Source organism: Lepisosteus oculatus, chromosome 9, assembly GCF_040954835.1.
Source record: "Lepisosteus oculatus isolate fLepOcu1 chromosome 9, fLepOcu1.hap2, whole genome shotgun sequence".
NCBI classification, from domain to species: Eukaryota; Metazoa; Chordata; class Actinopteri; order Semionotiformes; family Lepisosteidae; genus Lepisosteus; species Lepisosteus oculatus.
The window spans coordinates 17,598,138-17,616,762 of NC_090704.1; the positions used below are offsets into that span (position 1 = coordinate 17,598,138).

The 18,625-nt window shown below is 35.1% G+C and overlaps 1 protein-coding gene across 12 annotated transcripts in view; it reads right to left on the reverse strand.

Annotated features, from left to right (window-relative positions):
* LOC102696525 (DAB adaptor protein 1) overlaps positions 1-18,625 on the reverse strand; it is a 362,145-nt gene that overhangs the window by 129,910 nt on the left and 213,610 nt on the right. The window contains exon 1 of one of the 12 annotated variants that reach the window (XM_069194213.1): positions 5,469-5,492. The exons of the other annotated variants lie outside the window; for them this stretch is intronic. The gene's annotated coding sequence lies outside the window, so the exon portion shown is untranslated. Of the gene's footprint in view, positions 1-5,468; positions 5,493-18,625 lie in introns of those variants that run through there. 12 annotated transcript variants of the gene reach the window in all.

The following is an 18,625-nucleotide window of genomic DNA, read 5'->3' on the forward strand; positions in this document are numbered from 1 at the left end:
AGAGACATGAATGATAAAGGGGAGAGAAGTCACTGAAATGTCAATTTGATTGGTCAGATCCCTCACATTGTAAGGTATTTTCTTAACTGCAGAAAATACTTGCTTAATTGATCAATAAGAGGTATCCCCAACCTTTTGAAACAGCTCTGAAATAGTTTTACGGTGACCTACAGTATGAGATTTACTTGATTTAAACTCCAGGTCCATGGGTGGAAATCTACTGCATCCTTGAATATTTAACATCACAATGTCCTCCGTGAAAACACTCAAGGAAATCATTCATTAATTACTTTATTTCTCAGTTGTAATTTTACAACTTAAACTCGACACTTTGCTTTCAAAGTCTAAAAAAGCCATTTTAAATACCACAACATAGATCACCTATAAAAAGCACAAGAATATTCATATCTACCCAATATAAAAATAAGACAGGTGGGTAGCTGCGTCAGCATGCGTAGGCTGCAAAGGAACAAGTAATAGGTTTATTCCATGCTGAAAAAAAGAAGAAAGAGAACACAACGTTTCGGCCGTGGAGCCTTCTTCAGGTGTGGACACCTGAAGAAGGCTCCACGGCCGAAACGTTGTGTTCTCTTTCTTCTTTTTTTCAGCATGGAATAAACCTATTACTTGTTCCTAAAAATAAGACATATAACAGTAAAAAGAGAGAGCAATGGTAGTCTTCATGAAAGAGCAAGTATGAATGGTTCACAAAATGTGAGCACGTTTAGCAACATGCCAAGTAGATCCATGAACTGTTATGATTTCTAAACATTAATCAAGTTTGCTTTTAAGTTCAAATTAAGAAACACTGTACTGCACAGAAAGTTTCCAAAAAACATACGGGTAGCAAAAAAGTGAAATCAGACAAAGGCTTCATTTACAAAGCAATTGTAATTTAATTTGCATTACAATGTATCTGGATACACTGTCATTTTATTATATTAACCAGTCAAGCAAGAAAAATGTCTGCATGCCTGTTCTTCAAATCACTGGTATCTAGGTCACTGTGGCTCTCAATCTGTTCTTTGCTATAACAGCTTTGATTGTCTCATCTAATTTAGGTCAGTTAATAAACACTACTCATTCTGTCAGCTTCTGTAAGAGTGGCAAAATTCTGTTGATCAGCGTTTGGCCCAGTCAATATCTGAATGTTTTAGCTATCTACAGTATATATGAATATTCAATTAATCTTTGACTCAAACATTGTTTTAATGTATTTTTGTATGCAGCTGCAGAGAAGACAAAAGTGATGAGAAAGACGTAATGAAACCAAGAATAAGATCTACATTAGAGATGAGCTCATATGCTTTCAAGATGAACAGCTACTGTAGTATTGGAAAATATGATCTTACGTCTTGAGTAAAAAAAAATTGTTAAAAACACTGCAGAACACATCACTGCCTCCTTCTCCTACTTAACGAAAACAGTAGAGCCAACTTCCTTCTGAGTCGTAGAAATTTTATCAAGTGTGCTGTGTTGGCATGCAGAGCTGAAGCTTTTAAGGAAGTCATATCTTTTTATCATATACTTTTGTGCATGTACAGTACATATGAACATGGAGGTATAAAGCATGTACAGGTATCTGCAATAACAATATCAGCTGAACAAAACTGTTCCATTGCATAATTAAAGAATACATTAATTCCACAAGTGTTTTCTCTTGAGATTACACCTTTAATTAATGCAGATCATAACTGTCAGGTAAACTAAGAAAACTGATTCTGTAAAAGACACCCACTACGCCAATTAGAGCACACATCTAGGTCAGCAATTGTTACAGGGCATAACCGCTGGCATACTGTAAAAAGAAATCATCAAACTCATTGGGCTGCCATAAGAAGATGACCTAAAACATACACTATTGCACACTTAACCAAGGGGTTTAACAGGAAGAAAAAGTGGAAATCAGCCAACCAATAATTAGATTCCTTAATTCTGCAAACAGAAGATATCTATCATAGATACACAATAATACTGTAGGTGTGTAGTCAATTTTAGAGTTTACTTATGGTATATGATTTTTTTAAAGATAATAGATGTTATGAATAGCATCTATTAAAATAGCCTGTATATTGAAAACTAATTGTCTCTGATTGTTTAGGTAAGGAAGATGTTTCTAATCATTCTGTATTTATGAGCACTTTTAACCTCAGCATGCAGTTTTGTATGCAATGCCAATTGATGTTTAAATTGTATTAACATACAGTTTTTAATCCAATGAATAAATTCTAAAAAATATAAAAATGATATTCTCTCTGATGACATTTATTGTCACCTCGTTAGTGAAGAGTTTTAGAGAGGTGCTTTTTTGTGATGAATTAAAGCTCTTTATGTTGTTTAAAAAATACTTGGGGGCAGTGCTCATAAGGTTTGTCTGTGCTTTACACAAGCTTTGGCTTAACTTGGCTTAACAAGATAAAGGCCTTTTGCAAAATAAAATTTAAAAATGATATACTATATACATGAAGAATCTGGTGTTTTAATATTGTCAAGTCTGATTATGAGTTGAATCAACCAAGCAACCTCTGGGTGAAAGGTGTATCTTGGGAAGCAGCACATGGTTCTGGGCATGAGCGTGAGGGCAATGTGGTTCAGGAAACAGCAATACTGATTAAATACTGAGACCAGCCTGCTGGCAGTGCAGTGACACATCAACCTTCCATACACATGGCATTATACAGTAACAGCACTGATTTTTCAGCAAATTGTGTTATGCAGTTTTTTTTCTCATCCAGGTCACCTAAAGAAGGCTCCAGGGCTGAAACGTTGTGTTTTCTCTCTTCTCTTTTCAGCATGGAATAAACCTCTTATTTGTTTCTTTGCAGCCTACACATGCTGATGCAGCTACCCACCTGAATAACTTTTACAGTATAAAGTATACATTTAGACAGAGTGCTTTATGCAGTATGTCTGGGTAAAAACGCAGATAGGAAACTTCTTTTATTTTTTAACAAAATGTTCGATACTGTACTTTTTATCTTCGTGCCTTATACTCAAAGTCAACCCAAAGAAACAACTCTGGTTGTATTAGAAGTGGTTGTATTGTTGACCGTCTGCCAAGGGAATGGCAATGGAAGAGCTGAACATTAAAGGCTGGTTATTTAATTTTTCTCTAAGGGCAAACAATGAAAGTGATCAATAATTTTGGGTGCTTGCCCTTTGGCACAAGCTACCAAACACTGGCACCAGTGACCTACAGCTTGTGATGGAGATCAATGGGGGATGGCATCTGGCACTGATGCTCTCTTTGTGAAACTGCTACCAGCTCTGTCCACTGTGTTGTACAGCAGAGGGTAACTGAGTTTCTGCAATCCTGTCTGCAATCCCTGCTGCTTGACATTATTACTTTCTTTGGTCTCAAACACACATCATGTATTAAAAACTTGACATACAGTACATACTGTATAATGACTGAGATTCTAAGGAACATCTCAACATAAGAGATTGTAGGGATTTTTCAACCCAAATTATTTTTCTATATTCTAGCAATTCTAAAATAAATCGGTTAATTCCCTGTAAATTCTGGATGATTGCTTAAATACCTGTAATTGAAACATTGGCTAAGCCATTGTCTTCTCAACCTCACTGAGTCAGATGCCCTCTTAGAAATGCTCAAATAGATATTCCCAATACACTTGTTTTTTATAGAGAGGCAACATGCTCCCCTGTGTTTATACATGAGGAAGAAGATACTAATATGGATACACAGCTGGGGCAGCTGGTTTAGTCCCCTGAGATATTACGGCATGCTTTATGACAGAGCTAAATTTGATTTCCCTCAAAACTAAAAAGTGGGATTGAGCTGAGCAAAGAGATAAATGGTGTATTATGAACACAATAATCTCAACCTCCAATTTTCCTAGTGTTTGATCTGTCTACTCTAAAATGAATGACACTTTGTACCCATTAAGCCAAATTTAATGATATTCCACTAAGTGCTGCCATATTCATTTACAATGCAGTTCCCTTCAGGATAAAACCTCCATTTGCCCTTTCAAAAATGCTTTGGAAAAGTATGCCAAGTAAAAGAATCTTATGTTTTATGTCGCATTAACTACTTGTGGCAACATTGTATTTTGTAAAGATAGCTCAGTCTTCTGTAAAGATAGCTTTATACTTCTGGCAGTATGTAAAATGTGATAACAATGTTCTTAGTATTGTTCACTACTCCTCTGTCTTACAGCCATTCCTATTCTAGCTGTCAGTCACAATGGAATGAACAAAGTTTGTTCTCACAATAACTAATGCCTATCACCTTGATTTCATGTGTACACAAAGACACAAAATGTCAAAACAATTAAAATGATTTTATATTTTCCCAAACTATAAGGGAATGTAAATATTGATATGTACTATATTCAGTTGAGCGCATTCCATATCAGTAAATGTGTATTATTTAAGGTTTTGTTTCCATTTTCTATGGGAATATGACCTGGAAATGACTCTGACATGCACCTTTACTGAAACATATTTATATAACAGGCAACTATTGACATTCTACTCTGTATGTTAGATAATGTATCTCCAACAACAAAAAACTGACAAAATAAACAGAAAAAGAAAATCAATCAATTCAGATATCCCTATCTCCAGTACTAATATACATACAAAATATCTGAGTGGGTGATTTGGGTGTAGGAAGCTAAGCATGAAAGGAATATGGCCATTAATACAATTTTTCTATGTCCCCATCAAGACAGTGATGCATACAGGACAGCAATAGTAAAGGCAAGAATCATGCTTTGGTATATTGGAAAATGTGGGAAAAGTGTGGTGTAAATCAAAGAATTAAAAGCTTGTGTTTCACAATAAATTAAGTAAGTCTTTATTAAGAATATGGTGGACAGATTTGGTCACCACACCACAACAATTCTAGCTTTATAAAGAGCAACTTGTATAATTAATGGTCTCAGTCACATACACAATTAAAAAAATGATTTTAAAAGTCTTTATAACAAAGAAGACAGACACTTAGTAAAATATACAGTATTAAATTATAAAGCTTATCGACAGGGGCTGCTTAGTGTGCTACTTCAGATCAAATAGCAAAAAAAAAAAGCTTGATGGGCCAATCGGCCTCCTTTCGTTTTTGTATAATGTTCTATGATCTCTAACAAGATCATGCAACTTGAAATACTGTATACTTCAGAAATGAATGAAAATGAATGAATAGCTTCTTATTAATACTTATATTAATACTAGTACAGCAATATTACATTTTGTAGTAATATTACTAGCTGTACTTTTATTAGTGACAGCAACACCCCTACCAACTATTACATTTGCATTTATAAATGTAGTAGTAATAGAGACAAAAATGCTACAGTACACTGACTTATAAAACAGTCTTTATGATTTTAGGATAACATAGTTTTGTTAACACAAATTAAGTTATTTTAAGCAATACATGTAGTAAACATCTGTCATGTCAAAACATCACAATGAAGTAGATACAGTATTTACATTACCTGACAGCTTCAATGTCTGGAAACTGTATAATCAGTTTCATGTAAAGAAAATTATGTTTGCCTTTCTTGCACAGCCGAGGGACTAATGTAATTGTGCAAGCTATGATACAGGGAGGGAAACAGCAAAGTTCAGGACTGCACAGCAATTAGAGCAGAGATAAACTATTACACATTTGGAATCTACTAACCATCAAATAGTGAAGAAATAGTGCAATACATACAAGGGATATTCTTGCCGTGACACAGTGCTTCTGAACTGCTCAAAGTCCAGTTCAAGAACATGTAGGGCAGTTACTGAGATCTTTAAGATTAAAGTGATTTCCTTACACATCTCTGCATAAGACTGATGTCCAAGAGACTTTTGATTTTCATGCTAGTCTAAGTTAATGTTCAACAAGGGAGGATTAAACATTAGAAAGAAAGGACTGCAGTCTCATCTGTCACCTCTTTGAGTACTACAGTCGTAATAGTATCCACTCTTGCAACAAACAATGCAAAGCTGATTCAGTGTAAATGAGATGCACAAAAGTGTAAAGAACTGTTGTGCATCTGGAGCTTAAATGTATATCCCCCTTCTTCCGTGGAAGTTTAATTTGATAAGATTGACGAGAAAACATTGCTTTAAAACACTTTGGTGGATTGGTAGAATGCAAAACAAAAATGGAAAACAGAGGAGAAAAAACCAATATTTTCCATTTCCAACATCACCTGACACCTGAAAAAGGCTCCACGGCTGAAACGTAGTGTTTTCTTTCTTCGCTTTTCAGCATGGAATAAACCTATTACTTGCTCCTATGAATACATGATTTACTCCTAGCTAGAGTTTACTGCTGGATAAATTAACATTATGTGTATGCAATCAGCAAAGACATTCGCTTATACAATGTTTGCTAAAGTCTATTTTCCTTTTAATCAGAAGATGCTTTTTCATTATTTTTATCAACAATCACTACACTTTCTGATGAATAGCCACTGTTTTGACTAGTGATTCAGCTATGCTGGATCAGAAATGTAAGAATCCAGGGAAATGTATTCTGTCTCCATCCTATTTGGTATTGTTTCTGCTTAAATGTAAATTGAACTTTGTTTATCCTCTATTTTCCCACTTTTTTCATAAAAAACAACTTCTTTTTGACTGTTTTTTCTTATACTGTAAATATTCCCATTATTCATTGCTTGAAGAGGTGAGATTTCAGAATGAGGATGATAACAAGGATTTATAGTTAAAAAAACTGTTTCTTTGAATCTGTTTAAGGCAAGTTGCTCATCGAGATGAGTGGACACCCTACATTGTTACCTTCTAGCTGTTTATTTAATTCTGTTACTATAAACACAAATCTTCAAATCAAGAATCATTCACTTCTGTTAATAAATAAGAATCACTTAAGCAGAAAACTTAATGTCTTAATGAAGAAAATATTTTTTAGTACACTACATAATCTGTCCAGCCTTTTGCTGGGGATAATTTAAAATGTTATTCTTTCTCAGAAACTTTGATTTAATATTATTACACATCCTACCATCTTTCCTACATTTTCTTCTAATCCATCTGATATGCCTTATCTTACTGTATAAATTAATTTCTTCTTTCATACATTTGCATCATATAGGGGAGCTGGGGGAACACATTTTTTTCTGCTGTCATAATTCCTTAAATATGCTATAAAGTCAGTGAGATAATGTTTCCAGTTACTAAGTTCCAATTTTTGAACCAATTATGTGAATTGAAGCCATCTTTTCCTATTAAAATGCATGACACTCATTTGGCTGTTGCATCACAACTCTATGTTATTTGTAAAATTTAGTGAAGAGAAGTGTTGTAGTCATGTAATGTCTTCAATGAGCTGCTATGGAATTGTGATAAAAGCTTTTTATTTCTAAAAATACTTCAGTAGTCACGAATCTTCACCTGTGGCTCAGCCTTAATACTTTTAATAAAATTATATTTAGCAAAACCCATCCAATTTTCCACACGGTGAGCCACCTTAAAACACAGAATGATGTGATAAATCTACTTCTAAAACACTATACTGTACCTAAGGACATTATACTGTACCTAAGGGTTTTTATTTGTTAACTCTAGACCCCTGAAATTTTAATATTGACTATTACAACAACACTCTCACAAAGCACAAAAAAATAAAAAAATATTCTAAAAAGTCTGAGGAACTTCATTTGGAGTCGTTAAGATCTTCAGAATAGGACTGCATTCAGAAACTGTCAGCACTTCTAATCAAGTCAGTTTGAGATAGTTATATGTTTTATGCAGCTCCAACTGTGGATAATATGCTAGTTCAAAAAACATTTTATTACTCCTAGTTGTGAAATCTTTAACCTTTGCCTCAGCATGTGTGACTAATCATTACATACTGTAGAAGAATTCAGGACTTGATATTACTCAGTCAACCAGATCACTCTGAACTAAATGTATAATTATAAATTCTTGTGGCATCAGCCATTAAGACGAGCTGCTATACTGTACATACTGTACTTATGTCCATGAATTATGAAAAAACTGCTTATTCTTAGTAATGGCTGCGGCCATGAAGGGTGTATTCTGTAAGCCTAGGATACAAGAGAGACTTATATTGTAGGCACACACAGGTACAATTTTAAGATGCAAATTTACCTAACCAGCCTGTCCTTGTAAAGCTGAGAGAAGACTGGACAAAATCCACATGAATACAGGGAGAATATGCAAATTACAGTTACAGTTACAGTATTCGTCCCAGTTTGGAATCAAATTATGTTATTTATGACATCCACATACTTATGTACAGTTCATACTACATCGAGTTTGAAGACAAACTGGAACTTTTGCAGAGGACAGGATTCATTTCATGTTTCTCTAAGTATTAGAAAAAACATGCATGCTAGCTCCATTAACTTAATTTCAATATACACTGTAGATCTCGGACAGCTATAATTAGTTTTTGTAGCTTTCAATTTGTCATAAGTGCTGTGCAAAAAGTCCAAAAGTGACTTCCAGAAGAAGTGACAGTTTAACAGATGTGCAGTCATGCTGTTAAAGTCTCTGTCTTTATCCTTCACAATATTCAAGCCTCCTGCTTCTTGAAAGAAATTAAGCACAGCCAGAATCTGCTGCCTATCAGACTTCTGTTTTTGGATAAGTACAGGTAGTATCCTCAACAAGGGTTTAAAAAATATTAAAAATATTGAAAAAACAGAAAAGCCCTTGATCAAAAACAAAATAAGATCCCCATCCCTTCCCTCTGCTACTGCAGATCCCAGCTTCTCTTTCCCAGGCTGGCTTTCACTTGACCAACACTAGCTTGGTCTGTTTTTTTCTTATGATATTTAGTTTCATTTTATGAGTGTGTTAAGCAAATAAACTCTGTCGCCCTATGGCTACCACATGTTTAAATGTACAGTAACAGAAAAATGGCATTGCCTGAGATAGGGAGAGACAGAGAGCAAAAAAGGATCTGTGGCGGATTGTTAGACTCTGATTGTTTCTTTCAATCCATTTCTTCATAGTTCCCCAACAGAAAACACCCTCACATCTCCCCTTATAGCAGACTGTGACTGAAGCAGATTTTAATCCATCACTAGGTTTGCATTTTCTAGGTAAAATATTCAAAAATAAACTCATTCAAAACTCATGTTCATGGCTTACAGCCACTAGGATAGTGATCTGCATTTATCTGTGGTGCTCCAAGGGCACTATAAACCAAAATTATGAGATCTGCTGTTTTATTTCATGCTTGAGTATGAAGTGCTGCTGAAAATAATGCAGATTATGGAAAAAAGGGAAACAAGTTTGATACTGGAAAGAATGTGCCGCAGTCATCATCCTGTCACTGTCCTGTTTTGGTACATATTTTGACAGAGCAGGACCAATCACCTCCATGTTGCTGCATGGCTAGTAGGCAAAGGCAGCAAACAAGTGGAACTAATTCAAAAACTCTGTAATGATTAATTAATAATAATAATAAACTTTATTTTATATAGTGCCTTTAAAGGTGGCTTCTCAAAGCGCTTTACAGGATGACAATAACAATAAATAAGAACTAGATAAGACACAATTACAATTACAACAATAACAATAGAGGAGACCGTGGAAGGTGGTACTAAGAAGAGCAGAGGGGTGAAGAATGGAACCAGTTAAGTAAAGGCTTTTCTGAAGAAGAAGGTTTTGAGTCTGGATTTGAAGGAGATTAATATCATGATTTTGAAAGTTATTGCCTTGGCAATGTCCAGAAGTAAAGGTTTTGGACAATTAGGACCAATTTCAGGACCTGAACTACAGATATTGTACCATCAACACAATTTATTTCCATGAAGCACAGAAGGTGTTTTGATAATATAAAATGACATTATGTTCTGAATAATAAAGCATAACATCACAAGTAATATAAGTAGGCTTTACAATGGAGTGATATACTATACTGTTCTGTATATTCTTTGCAGATTAACACCACATCTCTGTAACGTATTATGCTAGCAAATGAACTCCACTAACAAACACTTTTTATGCAACTACAATAAAGAAAAAAGGAGACCTACTGTAATGTCAGCAAAGGCAATGTAAAGAAATTTTCAATTACATAAACTTGATTCTATTGAGGACTTGTGAATTCCTGCCAGTGCTTTGGTCAAAACCATTCTCTATTAGACACAAGTGGATTTCCAGCACACTAAAGGACATGCATATTATAGAAAGGCTTCACTCTCTCATTCATCAGCTTAGCATAATGATGATAAAGACAGCAGGAGGCCTCATCTATATTTGCTCAACAGCCAATTTACTGAACATAGCGGGTGTTTTCAGAAGTTAGTCATTTTATATAGCATTTTCTTTGGGTTCAATGATGATTTCCATATGATTGAAATTTGGTTTTAAAAATGCATTGCGTTACGAGGAGATTCTTATTACAGGCAGTGACTCCTATTTATCATGCATTGGCAGCTTGTTCCCTAACTTGAATGCTTTAAAAGACCTTGTTGGCTGAACTGTTTCTGTGCATTCACAAGTGTCACCTTTAAGGTAAGGATAAACTTCCCTAAATCATATACTCATTTGGTATCAGAACATCCAGGTGAGGCTTACAATGAACCAGAAGCTAGGGTGCTACATTAGGTGGAACTCACACAAATACTCAAGGAAAAATCAGGAGATGACAATTAAAGTAGCCAGCATTTCTTCTGAGTTTAGGAGGAAAACGAATCACTATGAATATAAATTGCATTTTACTTAGTTTTGAAGAAAAAGAGAAAAAGTGATTCCACATCAAACTTAATAAAAACGTGCTACATCATGAGTGGCTAAGTTAAACAGATTTGAGCTTAAAGGGAAAATCCAACGCTATGTTTATATTTTGGGGTTAGAAAGATTCAGCATCGATGAGTGCATTTTAAACCACAGTAAAACGTATGCAAAATGTTAACAGTAACGTAAAATCTCAAATTTACAGCCAATAAATAGACAAAATTTCTAGTATGCTGTAAAGAAGCAGGCTTGTAAATCCATCTCTTTTAATCCAAATGAACTATTACTCTCGACAGTTCCACACAATTTTGTCAACTAATAGTACTCAAGAACTCTGTATGCAGATCACATTGGAACGTTTCTGTGGTGAAATGTCGGCTGCACTACCTGTACTTATTCATTCATACAACACATTACATTAGTCATTACAGTGACAAGTGAGCAGAAAGAGCCATTTCTTATCGCAATTCATGCAAACTCTCACTCTAGCCCCTGGCGAGACCAGGTATTTGAACCAACATAGCATGCGTACAGTACTTTCACGAACTTCACAATTTTTTACCTAATTTGACATTTGTAAAAGTTTGCGATGATGTCAATTTATTTTGTTACCAAGATTTAATAACTGGTCTGAGATATTGGGTCTGCAGTTCCCCTTTAAAGCCAATACATTTATTTAGACAATGCGTGTACATTATCTGTCTTAATAATACAGTATATACCTAGGTTGCTGGGCAGATTGCAGATAAGTGCCTCAGTGCTAAGTGCTAAGAATACAGTGTTTGTTAACTGTCTGTGTGTAGCTAACATGCATTCAAAATAAAAAAAATAGTAGAATGATATAAATAATAAATGGGGATATACAGAAAAAAACTTGTACTGTAATGATATATTGTTAATTATGAATTTTGAATTTTAAATCTTCATTATGGCATACAGTAACATGGGGGATCCAGAGGACCTTATACTGTATTATAGCAACTGTAACCACTTCATTTAGCTAAGTGTAATAACCATGATTCACAAGACACGCATTTCTGATCCTCCTTTGTCCCTTAGTAAACAGTGCAAATTAGCAGCTGCACTAGTTTTAAAATCCACTGACAACACCTGCTCTGATCAAAACCCACTTGCAGTCATTATTCAGATCAGTCTCTTTGCAAACTACAATGAGAATGTCTGACAAGTAATAAATCCCACTGTAAAGCCACAAGACTCTCCAATTTTCTGATATTTCCCCTGCCATGTAGAGCCAGCTTCAGCCAAACATATTAAAATGCACAAGTAATTATAAGTAGCCTGATGTGTTTCTTTGAATCTCTTCTTTAATTAGAGTCCCTGGAATGCTGCAGCAAACACAAACACCATTTACATTCATTAACAACCCATTCCTTACTAAGAAAGTGAGCGGGGGTTATTTTATTTCTAATTAATTGTTCCTCTTTTCAGCTACTGTATGTCTTCTACAGTTTTTAAAAAGGTGGCAGTGAGATGAAATGAAGTTCACTAAGAGTAACAACACAGATGGCTTTCATCCTGCATTAAGAAAGTTATGGAGCAAACACTGCAAACATACATGTAAATGAGTAACAAGTAAAACAAAAAAGGATAAGATCCAATAAATTAAAAGTGAGAAGAAATAAAATGTACCAAAACCACATAACATTATTGAATAAAGTAAGCAGACATCGGATGCCTATGAAGGTATATAAATGTGTATGCACAACACTTGTAAAAAATTAAGTAATCCACTTGCTAGGATAAATGTGTTAAAATAATAGTCTCAACAATTTTGAGAGATCTGATAGAAAGTTGTGATAACAATAGTCATATTTAACATTATGAAATCTGTTACAAGAGATAATAATATGTCTAAGCAAAGAATGGACGTGGAAACTTTCTGCACTCCTCCACATATGAATGAAATATCAAAAAGTGTATCAATAGATGTGTTGTAAGAAGTCTTGGCTTGTGAGCTTGCATGTGCAAATGTAATTAAGGCATTCGCATTCACCTAATTAAAGTACTACAATGTTTCAAAAAGAAAGGAAGCAAATTCTGGTAATACTAATAGCAGAAATAATCCATGTGAAGAAAAAATGTCCACCTCTGATAACTTAACCACAGCAAAATTTGTAACATAATTGAGTATCATAACATAATATAACATAATTGCCAGTAGCCATATCACACTGCAACTCACAACTGGCAACCCACTAAAGCAAAGCAGGTGTGAGCCTGGTCAGTACCTGGATGGGAGACCTCCTGGGAAAAATCAAGGTTGCTGCTGGAAGAGGTGATAGTGGGTCCAGCAGGGGGTGCTCACCCTGCAGTCTATGTGGGTCCTAATACCTCAGTATAGTAATGGGGACACTATACTGTAAACAGGTGCTGTCCTTCAAATTAAACATAAAACCTGACTTTCTGTAGTCATTAAAAGTTTCCCATTGGCCCTTACCAATCATGGCCTCCTAATAATCCCCATCTTTGAATTGGCTTCATTACTCTGCTCTCCTCCCCACTGATAGTGTCTGTTCTGGCGCACTATGGCTACTGTCGCATCATCCAGGTGGATGCTGCACGTTGGTGGTGGTGGAGGGGAGTCCCCATTACCTGTAAAGTGCTTTGAGTGGAGTGTCCAGAAAAGTGCTATATAAGTGTAAGCAATTATTATAATTATTAATTCATGCACTATGTTTTGAGTCCTGGAATCTTTCAAAACTGTAACATGGGATATCTTGTAGATACACAAGTCTAGTTTTCTCATCTTTTTTTTAGAAATTACTGTGATAAAAGCTCTAAGAATGATTAACCTTTTTACACCAATGAAAAACAAGTCAATCTTATGAGTTATGTCAAAACCTATTTCATGGAACAGAGACTTATGGAACGTGGTCTTCCTTTCACAGGTCATTGCATCTAAATATAGGGTACTAGAGTAGAGTGTTACTCTCAGGCAATCCTTCTCAGAAAGACACTATGAGAGTGATACAGTAAAATCCATATTGCTGTTTTTATGAAAACAGGAGTGGTCTTAGCAATCCTATTTTGAAGTTCACTTTTTGTTTCAGTCAAGTTCAATCTTGAACTGTGAGCACTAAAGCCTGCAGTCTATAACTTCCCTCTCTGAAAGAATTGTGGACTTTCTTCACAAAACTTTCACAGCAACTATCCTCTCACCATGACAGTTTTTATTTATTTTTTGACAAAAAAGTAAATCTCCAGTCTCTTTTTTTGCTTTAAAGTGAAAAAATGATTTCAGATCACCCTGTTAGCAGAGTTTGGAAAAAAAATGTTTTTTTCTACCTGTAGATGAACTACATCTCGGATCATGTTCAATGACGAGCAAAGTGTAATTTTTGTTTTAAAATACATGAGGGCATTACATGCATTTGTTGGTGCTGACATGGCTTATATAAACTTAAAATGTTTCCAATATGTTGAAATTATGGACCATATTAGCAAGTGTTGATGCTCAGAATTACAAAGCTTCTGAGCTTACTGCAAGGAAGATTTATAGTATATTTTTGTTTCCATGGTTTTTCTAAAGACTCATGTAATCAAGTTGACTGGCAATCTAAATGTTGAGGCTTGTTTTTTTTTCATTTTACTTAACACAAGAACAAGTAATGTGGGTGTAATAAAAACAATCTTCATCTTACCTTCATCCTTCTGCTCTCCTTACATTCAAACTGAAGTGTAATGAACAATGGTGGCAAAGCTTATTTAAACATTACAGCAAGTACTTTCTCCATGGTTGACAATTTTAATTAAAAAATCTCAGGAAATGGATTTCCAGGGTTGCAGAGGTTAAAATATGCTGTCTGAAACTATTTCAAGTGTTATTCCATTATTTTCTGCAGTAACATTCTAAAGGTCAAGTGCTGTGATAATGTTTCCCTGTGACAGAAATTATTTCAAAACTGCAAATAAAACAACACTGTGGAGAGAACTTCAATCCTAAAATGACCAAATTAAATTGTTTTGGAGTGAGAGAACAACGAGTCTGGATTACCTCTTTAGTTAAAATAATATAATAACAAATTTAACTTTAGCAAGGTTAAAATTTTCTTATTTATGTATTTATGCAGGAATTGATAGGTTTTTCAAATCTAAGCAAAACTGAACTGTCCTAGCACATTACACTTTAATGTTCAATACTTTTTCCTACCCACATGTGTTTATTGATATACAGTATACACCGTACAGTACATCTAGAGCTACACACTAGGACTAGATGAAATGTGCAGGTTTCCTTTCTTGACCATCATATTTAATCTGAAACAGGGCTACACTTTTTATTTGTTGTTAAATGAGTGTGTGCACTTTTTAAACTACATGCCACATATCAATAATCTTTGGCCAGGGAATCGCATGCCGCAGTAAAGCACAGCCTTTGTAGTGCGTTACAGGTTTTTATTTTGCATTCTGAATGGCTATATCTTTAGAACTTCTTGAGCAGCTGTGACCTTCTGGTGTTGTCAGCCACATCTCTCCTCCAATCAAAACTAACTTTCCTGTATGGATATTAGGGCCTCACAGATTAGAAAACAGTTCTGACATGGGCTTCTAAAAAGAAAGCATGCTCACCTTTCATCCTCACCTCTATGTGGCACATAAGTTGTCAAGGGTTAAACTGATTAGCAATAGGTGAATGCAGTTGAGGTGTATGTGTGCATGTTGGGATGGATCAATAAATTGGCTTGACTTTTCAATGCCTTTTCAATACTTGAATCAGAACCCTTCAGCCAACATATTACATTACTTTAAGCCCAGGCATGTATTTGTTCCTCTTCTCATCACAATATTGCAAAAACATACTCCTTGGAATGTAGTGAATGAAATACACAATATTCTAAATGAGGTCTTAAAATGGTCTAACCATTTTAACATAGTGTCTTTGAATTTGCATTCTGCACTTATAAATGATACAGTATATCCTGAAATTCTGTTTTATAAAGTTCTTTCTTTCACCTTATAATTTTTTAATTTATTTATTGAACAAACTGAGTCATTGCTTTCTAGCAGTGATTTACTTGTGGGATGAGTGCAGTTCACAGTGCTATTTTGAACTTTAAACTATAAACTGTAACTGTAAACCTTTATTATGGACTGTATATGCAAAGTATCAGAATATACTTCAAAGCTAAAGTGCCCTAACAGTCCTCTGTTTTCATTACTTTGTCTTGATTTTTTTAAAAGACTAGGCCAAACAGAAATTCACTCTACTAGATATACTGAATTTAAAAGCAGTTGTTACCAATGGCAAGTATTTCTGTTCAGCTGCTGACATCCCTATTTGATATTTCAGTCTATGTGAGAAATGTTATACTACATTATAACTCGTATCTGAAAGTGGTAGTCTATAGCATTATTATACTGTGCCTTTACACTATGCATTTGAAGTGTTGATCCTTACAGCTTCTGAGAACCTTAGTTCATCATTTTAGATTACAGTTCAAGAATGGTATTTACAAATGCTTTCTAAACAAAATATATATCTATCTAAGCATTAACAGAGTGACAAATAGGATAGCAGCCAGAATGTATTTTAGAATAACTGGATATCAGTTTCAAAACCCTAATCCTGACTATTGCTTAAACCAAACAACTAATAATAACAATTAATAATAACTTTAGGAATAATAATAATCCCTTACACTTACATAGTGCTATTGTGGACACTCCATTCAAAGCGCTTTATCTACACCTGGATGAGGCAACGGCAGCCATAGTGCGCCACTTCTCTCCCCACACATTAGCTAAGTCCAGGGAGGAGAACAGAGTGCTGAAGCCAGTTCATAGATGGGAATTAGTAGGAGGCCATAACTGGTAAAGGCCTGGAAAGTTTGCCAGGACACCAGGGTAACACCCCTACTTTTTTCGAGAACTCACTGAGATTTTTAATGACAACAGAGAGTCAGGACCTTGGTTTTATGTCTCATCTGAAGGAAGGAGACTTTTTTTTACAGTATGGTGCCCCCATCACTATACTGGGACACTAAAATCACACAGACCTCAGGGTGAGAACCCCCTGCTGGTCCCACTAATACCTCTTCCAGCAGAAACCTTAGCTTTCCCAGGAGGTCTCCCATCCAGGTACTGACCAGGCTCACACCAGCTGAGCTTCAATGGGTTGCCAGTTGTGAATTGCAGGGTAATATGACTGCTGGCTATGGAAAGGAATATTAAAATGGAATACATTTTAGACCGTTTATAACACCATAACACAAATAGATTGTTTTTAGACTGTTTAACCATTTAAATTTAAACAGATAACCTCTTTTACATCTCTTCCTATGGATCACTTTGTATCCACTAATCCTGCACTACCTGTGAGTCTACCCAATTGAATTCTGTAATTCCAATTAGATCATAATTACATGCTTATTATTTAATTATTAGCAGTATTATTATTACAACAGCTTCTGTTTCTTTCTTTATGCGCCTAATACTCCTGGCATTTAGGCAAAACTATTGAAATTTGGAAACAGCTGAACAAGATGTTTGAATCAAATATCCATTAGACACCAAACAAGATAGCGGGGCAGAATGGTTTCCTCCCATATAAAAACGTTCTTTTGATTTCATGATAAACGTGGTCCTTTGACATATTTTTCTTTCTTTCGTTAAGTAACCCCTTCATCATTCTTTAAATTTAGCTCTTCACTATCTCCTGAATATTACTTTAATAATATGGAAGACAATGTCAGTGATTCAACCATATCCCTATTAAACCTGTTATGTTATTAACTATTATGTTGCCAGTAACCAAGGAATCTACATGTTGATGTGTATTTGTTATTAAGAATCACAATAAACAAGATCTTGGATAAATTATTTCAAGTAACCATCACAAAGTCTTAGTGCTTTAAAGAAATTGATTGTTTACCTTTCATTCTCATGTGATTTGTTATAGTATTTGTTTTGCATGGTTTCCTTCAAAAATACAGTAATTATCTGTGTTTATTAAAACAAATTGCAGGTTGCACACACAAAAAAGTAGTTAGAGTAGTAGCAGAAAGAGTGAAACACTTGACATCAATCAGAAAGTTTATAATAATACATGATGGAATAATATGAGAGCTGGCAACATTATACAAACTCTGATACAAATACTGTACCATGGTTCAGTACTGACCCTTTCCAATATACTACTGCTATTTTTTCATTCATTCCTACAAACCATCTATAGAAACAGACAACATAGCATCAGACATATTAGTATTCCACCTCCATCCTTAACAATGGTGAGCATGTTAGCCCATCCCTGCAAGTCTGCTAAAGAAGCATTTCTCAACTTCTAAGGGAAGAGGCACCCATCAATCATGCTTTGTGTGCTAATGATGGACTCATGCATATGAGTCACTGTAAGCAATGAGAGGCAGTGAGCATGAAAAAGAGTGAATCAACTGTCAACAGTGCTGATGTGAAGAAGTGCAGGCCTGTGATTTGAATTCTCAATCAGAGTTCACCCCTCGACATCACAGGCAATGGAGAACATGGAGAGTGTTTTCTCTGCAGCCTGCATTTCTGCTAAATCCTGAGAGACTTGCACTACATGGGTGTGGCCACAAAGAAACCACCATCCTGTACACAGGATGTTTTTGGTGTAGGTGGGGTCCACACTAAATAATACAAGGTTATCACTGATTAGGTATGTTTTTTAGCATCCTATCAACTTTGAGCACACTTGTAGATTATGCAATTACTGTATGTATATGGTATTTACAATAAATAAGACAGTATTAATATATAATAAAGTATCAACCTCTAATACAGAGGGTTGGTAAGACAAATCTGGTTTGAACAGCTCAAGCAAGAGAGCATCATTGGCAAGACAGGAGAAATGTCCATGCTACAAACCTTCACATTATAGTCTGTTAACTGATCACCCCACACTCTCGCGGTATAGACACTAAAATAC